Source organism: Mobula hypostoma, chromosome 14, assembly GCF_963921235.1.
Source record: "Mobula hypostoma chromosome 14, sMobHyp1.1, whole genome shotgun sequence".
Classification (NCBI taxonomy): domain Eukaryota; kingdom Metazoa; phylum Chordata; class Chondrichthyes; order Myliobatiformes; family Myliobatidae; genus Mobula; species Mobula hypostoma.
In genome coordinates this window covers 47,411,969-47,421,313 of record NC_086110.1, presented here as the reverse complement: position 1 = coordinate 47,421,313, position 9,345 = coordinate 47,411,969, and the positions used below count along the sequence as shown (strand labels likewise).

The window sequence follows — 9,345 nt, the reverse complement described above, 5'->3', positions numbered from 1 at the left end:
AGGTCTAATAAAATAGCCTCAAAACCTGGGCCTCTGTTCCTCTCTCTGCAACTGGATCCTTGACTTCCTCACCAGAAGACCACAGTCTGTGCAGATTGGAGATAACATCTCCATCTCACTGATAATTAACACAGGTTATCAGGATGGGTGCATAGCCCACTGCTCTACTCTCTCTACATCCATGACTGTATGGCTAGTGTTATGTACCCCCGGGGTTGCTTTTTGCTGTGGACTGTCATTTTAAGGCACAAGAAAGAACTGAGCCTAACTGTTGGATTTCTGCTGACAGAGAGAGGGGCAGAGTCTGCCTGTCAGCTCGTGTTTACACTTTTACAGGGACACTGACTACTGTTGTCAGCTTTTGGATTGCCATGGAAAGAGAGAGTGGTGGAGTTATTTGATGGACAATCGATGTTATTGTTTCTCTGCAGCATGTTTACACTTTGCAAGGATACTGGCAGCTTCCCAAGTTCTTACAGAGAGAGAAGGGAGGAGCTGCTTGATGGACAGCTAGTATTCAGCACAGTGAGATAAACAGAAGGTCAGCTGTTAGACTGACAGACACATGGTTTTGGATACTGAATGAGCTTTGTTGTGCCCACAGGAAAGGTGGGTTTTGGAGGATCAATCAGTAGCTCTCACAGTGTGAAAAGGGTGTGACCAGCGGACAATTGTTTGTGTGTCCGACCCTCGCCTGGGTTGATCATTCCACCACAGAAGAACAGTCCCCTTTGTTGTGGTCACAGTCGGCGACTTCTAAAGGATTTTGGAGGACATCGGGCAGATTGACGGCGCCAGCTCACCTGAAGACTCAAATCACTCCCTCTCTCTCTCCATCACTACTCAACTCAATACCACGAACTGAACTGAACTTTACTCATCATCATAAGACTATCTATTTACCCCTAGACTTGAAGAAGCTTTGTTTTCATATATTTCCACACTTACTTAATATATATAATCATTGCTAACCTGTTTGATTTATCTGTATTTATATTACTGTATTGCTAGTTACTAGTAAATACCATTAGTTAATAGCAATACTGGACTCCAAAGTGTTTTCCATTTCTGCTGGATCTTAAACCCGTTACTGGGTACGTGAGACTAGGCACAACTCAAATATAATCTATAAGATTGCTGATGACACAACTATTGTTGGCAGAATTTCAGATGGTGATGTGGAGACATACAGAGGCAAGGTATATCAGCTGGTTGAGTGCTGTTGCTGCAACAATCTTGCTCTCAACATTGGTAAGACCAAAGAATTGATTGTGGACTTCAGAAAGAGTTAGACGAGGCCCACACCAGTCCTCATAGAGCAATCAGAAGTGGAAAGGGTGAGCAATTTCAAGTCCTTGGATGTCAACATCTCTGAGGCTCTATCCTGAGCCCAATATCTCAAGGCATTTTCAAAGAAGGCACGACAGCAGCTACATTTCAGAAGGAAATTGTGCTCCCAGTGTTGTCTCCTGTCTATCAGCGAGACCTGACATAGATTGGGAGACCGCTTCACTGAGCACCTATCCGGAAAAGTAGGATCTCCCAGTAGACAATTCTGCTTCCCATTCCCATTCCGAGGTGTCAGTCCATGGCCTCCTCTACTGTCACGATGAGGCCACTCTCAGGTTGGAGGAGCAAAACCTTATATTCCATCAGGGTAGCTTCCAACCTGATGGCATGAACATCGATTTCTCAAACTTCTGCTCTTGATTCCACCCCCCCGCCCCCCTTCACCATTGCCCATTCCTGTATCCCTCTCACACTTTATCTCCTTACTTGCCCATCAGTTCCCTCTGCTGCTCAAACTCAGGTCACAATGGTGCAAATCACTTTGCTCATGTTGTCTGGGGTGATGCAGGCCAATTAATGCAAACCCATTGTCTTATTGTTTGGCTGTTGCCTATGCAAGTGTATCATGGTCACCATTATGAAACCCATATCTCTTCAACTGTGGACCAGTCTATCTCTTTTGCAAAGTGTGCCATTAATCTCAATTTCCTGTTTGCAAATTACAATTTTCATTGAGAACTGAAGGCTGGTTCTGAAGATTGGTTCTTGTTTTAAATTAATATCTAACTCCAGAATACTTCTTAACACAAAGAGAGATGAGTATATCCCTCTGAACGTACTGTGGGGAGAAGGGAAATTAAATTAAACAATTGTTTTAGGCCATCTTTTACTGGTTACACCCAAATTGGTATAATCTTCCTCGTTTGTTTGCAGATCCCTTTAGAAAGCAGTAACTATATTATGCCAGTTAAACTGTGTAAATAACTTACAATATAAAAGGTTTTACTAAATGTAATTGTATTGAAATAAGCTTTATCAACATACATTCCGTGGCTACTCTGTGAGGAATATCTGTACACCTGCTCGTTAATACAAATATCTAATTAGCAAATCATGTGGCATTGACTCAATGCATAAAAGCATGCAGACATAGTCAAGAAGCTCAGTGTTTGTTCAGACCAAACATCAGAATGAGGGAGAAATGTGAAATAATTGTTGGTGCCAGAATGGATGGTTTCAGTATCTCAGAAACTGCTGATCATCTGGGATTTTCATGCACAACAGTCGTTAAAGTTTACAAAGAATGGTGCAAAAACAACAACAAAAAACAGTGAATGGCAGTCCTCGGGACAAAAAAGTCTTGCTAATGAGAGTGGTCAGAAGAGAATGGCCAGACTGGGTCTCTCTCTCTCCCTCTGAGGACATTACTGTGATTTTGGTGGAACCTGCTAATCTGTGCATCGGTCAGTCCAGCCATATGAAATGCAAGATTTTAAGTGAGAAATCTTTCTGATATTCAACAAGAAAACAAAGATCTACTTGATCAAGAAGGCACATCCAAAATCGACAGTGGACAGTAGAGCCCGATGAAGAACATGACTTTCTGAAGGTGCCTCTTTAGTCAAGAAAGTACAGCAGCCTCTTTACTTCCTGAGGAGGTTGAGGTGAGATGATCAATGTTTTGGGCTGCTTTCTTGAGTCCTGAAGAAGGGTCTTGGACCGAAACGTCAACTGTTGACTCTTTTCTGCAAATGCTGTCTGGCCTGCTGAGTTCCTCTGGCATTTTGATATAAGTTGTTCTGGATTTCCAGCATCTTCAGAGTTCCTCGTGTTTATTCCGATGGGATACAGCTTCGACCCCCAGGCTGTGAGCTTACTGAACTCCCCGTCACCCACCCAGGTCTCATTGCAAATTAAGGGCCAGTAGCTTTTACTTTTTAACATGTTTTGTCAATTCACCTTATTACTTGTTAACTTTTTTGTGGTATTATTGCTTTACATGTTATATGTGAGTTATATGTCATGTGTTGTGCACCTTGGTCTGTAGGAACATTGTTTCATTCAGTGGTACACATGTATATAGTTGAATGACAATGAACTTGAACTTGATTCTAAAGAGGAGCTTTATTTGTCACATGTACATCGAAACATACAATGAAGTGTGTCATCTGTGTCATTGTTTGCGATGTTCTGGGGGTAGCATGCTCACAACGCAGTAACCCTAACAGTACACCTTTGAAATATGGGAGGAAACCCTCATGGTCATCAGAGAATGTTCAAGCGCCTTACAGAGAGCGGTGGGAATCAATGACTACTGGTGCTGTAAAGCAATTGTGCAAACCATTATGCTACATTGCAGCCCTTAGGCATTTAAGCTAAAGCAACTCCTGGAGGGGAAACAATAACAAAGTTCATGGAGCTGTTGGAAACAATACTCACTCTCTGCTTATGAAGCAGGTGAGATCTGGTTTTTAAATCTCTGCAATTTCTGTTAGATACTAAAGAGGAAGTTGGATAATATTGTGCTGGGGAAGTGTTGCGTACATTCCACAGATAAATATAATAGTCTGTGGATTGGGAAAGAGAAAATAAACTGAATTTGATTCTGTCAGACAAGTATAAAGTAGAAGGGCAAAGTACTTCAGCACCAGCCTTGCCACTTCCTTAAATTGTGTAATTAAAATAAAACATGGAAATGCTGAAATAAACACAAGAAATTCTGCAGATGCTGGAAATCCAGAGTAACGCATACAAAATGCTGGCAGAACTCAGCAGGTCAGGCAGCGTCCATGAAGAGGAGCAAAGTGTTGACGTTTCGGGCTGAGATCCTGTTGTTTAGGTGCGTCAGGGCTGGGTGCATTACAGATGCTATGGCACCTGTTGTAGAGCAGTTCTGTCGGCAAGCATATCGGTGAGTGTTCAATTTGGCAGGAATAGAGTTATTAATACCAGCCGTTCAAAACACCTCATGGCGATTGGCAATAGCCGATTAGTTCTGAAGGTGTAGAGTTCTTTGGTACAGGAATGATGGTGGCCGAGTGAGCTGGTGTGCACCCCCTGACTACTCAGCCTGGGATGTTGTCAGGCCCAGCCACTTTATGGGGGGAGTGGGGTGGGGATACTCATTAACAGTTTGGCACCCACAACTAAACTTTGCAGCCATAAGGCTGATTAATTGAACTTTGGAAGGGACATACTCAATTTTAAACCAGATTGTGTTATTTGAAATTAGCTTTATATTGTTTTTTGTTTAAATAAATGCTACAATGGTCTGTAAGAGAATCATGATCACCTTGACAATTACTGATAACTTGTCCTACTCCGAGTTTGGCAACAACTATTGTCAGGCATCAGAGGAAGAAACATGATGGAAATGGTATTGTCTGCCAGATTGTTATTTAGATTCAGATGGGACAATTGTTCCATGAGCACCATGAATGGATTATCCTTCCTTTGAAAGCCCTTTTCTTCCTCCCCATCTAGTAGGTGTTCTTCTTCTGTTTCTTTTTTTCTTTTCCTTGCAGTCATGCATTCTTCCAAGGAAAATGCTTAGTAATCCTCCTGCGTACACCGTAACTGGCGTTTCTGGGAATGCACCGTCACCAGGTTCGGATATGGCCCAAGTGCAGAGTGAGAAACACTGAAGTGGGTCAATATTTCACAGACTTTAATGCGAACAAAGTTAAAGGGAAAAGAAAACAATAAACGCTAGGCCAAACAGGACTGTTAACTAAAACTCTCAAACGGAAAACAAAGCCTACACTGCGGCTGAAAAGAACAACTAAGAATAAAATGAATACCGCTAGTCTTCAGAGTCAGTTGACTTGACAGTCCAATTTCTCGGGCAAGGCGGAATGCAGGCAGCAAAGCATTACTGTGCTGTGTCCAAATCTCGACAAGTACTACGACGGAACAAATGGAGTTAAGTACAATCAAAATGAAATAATAATGAGCTGACACGTTCATATTCAAAAGTGTAATTGCCGTATCTACTGCTCTGCTGAATCTGTGGTTGTGACATGCACCTTTGGGTGCCCTTGGAACTCCTTCCATTGTCCTGGTAGGCCCAGGCCAACAAATCTACTGACAGGAGATATTGAGCATAAGAAGCCCTTTAGAACTTCTGAAAAATTAAATTAAGAAGGCAGGACTAAAATACTTTGGCCCAACGTGCTCCTGTTCCACCACTTACACAGATGGTGTCTCTCAGCTGTTCTACAGAGCAAAAACTAGCCCACCCATTGATGTACAGACAAGATTTCCAGCAGGTAATGATGCTGGACAGCAGCCATCACTCATCTCCTACTTCAGTAACCTGGAGAGGTGGAAGGGTGTGTATAGGCACGGGCCTGGTTGTGACATTTGAAGAAGCTATTATCTATTCCTTGACATGCAGGGGAGTAGTGGCACTGGCACTGTTCCTGGCTTCATATCCGGCCGGCTCCTTGCATGCTTTCCACCCCTGCTGGGTTGAGCATTGAGCTAGCAACTCGGCTTTATTAAAAAAAAGACAGACAAATGCTAAAGAAACGGCAAGATAACTGCCCGATGCACCACAAGGTGCAGAAAGGAACAACAAATTGTCTATCCCAGGTTTTGAAATTAATGACAGAGATGATGCTAGTTTCTGTGGCTCCAAAGACAGCCTTTATTGCAGTTCGCACGACAACATTGATAACAAAGCATACTGTCTACGCCTTTTACTTCAAATAATCATAACACAAAACATCTAAATACTGTTGATTTACATTGCTGAACTCAAATTACTGTTCAATTTCATATGCAGAGGTAACTTTGGAGCTCGCAGAAGAACTTCATAAAATCATTCCAGAGAAGAGCAGACTTTTCAAATATCAAATCTGAGAGTCAGCAGAAAATGTTTGTCCGCACTGTATGCAACTCTCCACCCACTCACCCACTCAAAGAAGTTGGAGTTGACCATGCTGAAGATTAAGATATCCCTGGTTTGCTGATGGGATGATTTTTACATGAAGTTATTTCAGACAGCATTGACCAGGCTCTTTGCAATATTATCTTCAACGTGGTATAAATCGTCAACCCAAAACTGCCAGGAGAGGTGGTGGAAACAGATACAATAACAACGTTTAAGCTTTATTTAGGCAAACACATGAACAGGCAATGCCTAGAAGGATATAAACCACATACGATTTAAATTACCATCATGGTCAGCACTGACACTGTGGGATAAGGGGTGTGTCCCTCTGCTGTAATGTCCTGTTCTCTGTGTTCTATGTTACCAGAGTCTCAGTACAAGTGTGTGTCAGTGGAGCAGAACCCTGTTGCTGAAACACTACAGTAAATCATGTTTCCTTCAAAGATCACTCCCACTCGCAATGGTTAGCTGTAACACTCAATAGCATGTTGTTCAGTGTTAAAAAAGCAGAGAAGTACATCTGACGTGTTGTGCTGCTACATAGAGAAAGTAAACTTGACTGGTTTAGGATATCAAGGCAAAAAAAAACACTAGCACTTAGTGTACGTTACACTTAAAACAGGAGGCTGTTTTGATTTTGATCTTTGGAACGCGTTACACGGAACTATTTTACGAAAAAAATTATGGTGCATAATTGCTGGCATTAGGTTTCAAAAGTGTAAGCAAAAGCCTTCTCCTTTTACAAGCACTGACATTCTTTTCATGACTAATACAAAATTATATGGAGCTCCCACACATATCTAGTATTACTTTCAGATTTTGAGGGATACAGCTACAGAGATAATTTATGCAGGAGAAACAAGCTTTTTTTTAAAAATATTAAACTTGTAAGTTACAAAATATCAATAAGTTTTCCCATCTCAGTATGTGTTGCGCCTCTCCCAAACACTAAAACAATGTTTTGCAGTGTTTTCCTCTCATTCAGTAATTGAAAACCTTTCAGACTTAATGTCCGCCCCCCCAACTTCCCTGACTCATGAGCTAGCATAGCCACGTCTGAAAGCTGCTCATTGTTTCAATTTGAGTCTGCTGGACTCCTTAAAGAAATATATTCACTCAACGTTCAAACTTTTGCAGTTGAAATTAGGAAGATTTCTGAGGTAAGTTTTTTTTCTACAAAATTTCTAAAGCCTATAGCTTCAAAAAGGTCTTTAAAAATTATCCAGCCTCTCCAGAAATTCTACTTATTCGCTGTACTTTTGAGTTGAAACACAACTGCAAACCAACCATTACACTGAAGCCTGCTTGTGTTACAAAACCGTGCGCTATTAAATAGTGTAAATTAGCACAGCACAATATTTCAGTTTTTGAACAACTATCACAAGTGCTGGTCAAGTATCATGTCAGTATAATGGCAAAAACAGAATTATTTATTTAAATTGATTTTCCACTGTATCAAAAGAATGAGAAAGGTGATTTGCCCTCATCACTTGTAGATGATACACCACTTGCTGTCATAGCTTGATGATTTTGTTACAATATGTGGTTGAAACATTGTAATCTGTTATTATAATATGTTTTGCACCTGAAAAAAGATGTTCCAAGAATTTAATCCAGCTGATCTGCATCCTCTTTGAGGCCACAATACTCTTAAAATTCTCCCCAAACACATGAAGTTAATGAATATAAGACATATTCTAAGAGATTATTTTATTATGTTGATGCTTTGAGATATATAACATTTAGGAATTCTTTGGTTCATATGTAGATTCACGGTTTTCTTAACAAACAAGGTTGAATATGTAGGTGAATATCCAACAGGTTCTACATAGGGAAATTCTGAGACCTGAGATAACATCTACTGGGTGTGGCATCTGTATTTAGTGTGTATTTGAAGATGAATGCATATATCCAGTGCATTGTTGCTCAAATTGACTGAATTACTAAGGGGGCAATCAGTTATTCCTGAAATACAATTTCAGGAAGCTCTTTAAGTGATTCAACAAACTACGGCCTGTGATCAAGACAGAAGTAAATGGCCGATCTGGCGTTTCTCTGATCTCCTGGGGGGATCTGACATGGAGTTCAGCTAGGGCTGGAAGCTGCGTCAATTCCAAATGGTCCGAAAGCCCTGGTCGGCTCCATTACTCACCAATTAAAGTGTCGATCAAGATTAAAATCGACAAGACGACAGCAGAAAATGAATGGGTGTTCAGTGCCGTCTCCCTGCGTTTGATTGGTCTCCCTTTCGCTGCAGTCTTGCGTCCCGCGCCACAAGGTTTGATCGCCTTGGCAGCTTGTGGTTGTGTACTCACTTTATGCTGTGGTCTAATATTATTATCCTCAGGCTAAACGCGCTTCACTATTTGCACAATTTGATTAAGACTGCATCTGCGGCTACAGCCTTTCTCCCAACGCTGAACTGTCTGACTCGGTGGCTCTGGTCATGGCATCGGCCCCGGGACCGGCTTCACTCAGCTCGGCGTCTCGTATCTGTGGACTCACCTTTGGGGACCCTGCAGTTTGATGTTTAAAGTTCTGTGAGTTATTTGTTCACTTTTTTGTCGTTTGCACGATTTGTTCTTTTGCGTGCTTGGTGGCTTGGTTGTATGGGGTTTTCTGTCTTTTGTGGCGACGTGTCAGAAGACAAATCAGGTTTGTAAGAAATGTACTTTGAATATTGAATATTGTATGGTAAGCTGTTTCACCCATAGATAATCACTTTGAGGAGAATTTATTGGCACTTAGGCAATTACCGCTTACAAAGTACCACTTATCTCAACATTTGTGCTATTAATCCCCCTCAGAATCTTTTATTCACTGATATCCTAGGAGTACAGGCCAGCCTAATTCCTCTTCATACACCAATTCCTTTGTTCTAAGACCAACCCCATGAACCTTCTTTGCATTGTCTCCAATATATGAATATAGAGACCAAAACCCAATAACTGTTTGGGGCAGCTGAAAGAGCCTAAAGCTGATAAACTACACAACTCTGTCTGTCAAAAACCAACAGAATATCCTCATGTTTGGAAACCTGGGCTCTTAGCAATCTACACCCAAATCCTCTGGCCATAAACAAGTAACATCTTCCTGCATGTAAAGAGATACATGTCTTGTTGAATAATTGTACCTGTTTCTTGATAATTTGGAGTGACAGA

The 9,345-nt window shown here is 41.3% G+C and overlaps 1 protein-coding gene across 2 annotated transcripts in view; it reads left to right on the top strand.

The window, feature by feature from the left end:
* The first annotated feature begins 2,479 nt into the window (after positions 1-2,479).
* Positions 2,480-9,345, top strand: part of chst6 (carbohydrate sulfotransferase 6) — a 95,982-nt gene continuing 89,116 nt past the window's right edge. The window contains exon 1 of one of the 2 annotated variants that reach the window (XM_063067084.1): positions 2,480-2,954. The gene's annotated coding sequence lies outside the window, so the exon portion shown is untranslated. Of the gene's footprint in view, positions 2,955-8,450; positions 8,725-9,345 lie in introns of those variants that run through there. The other variant, XM_063067082.1, reaches the window with a different exon arrangement.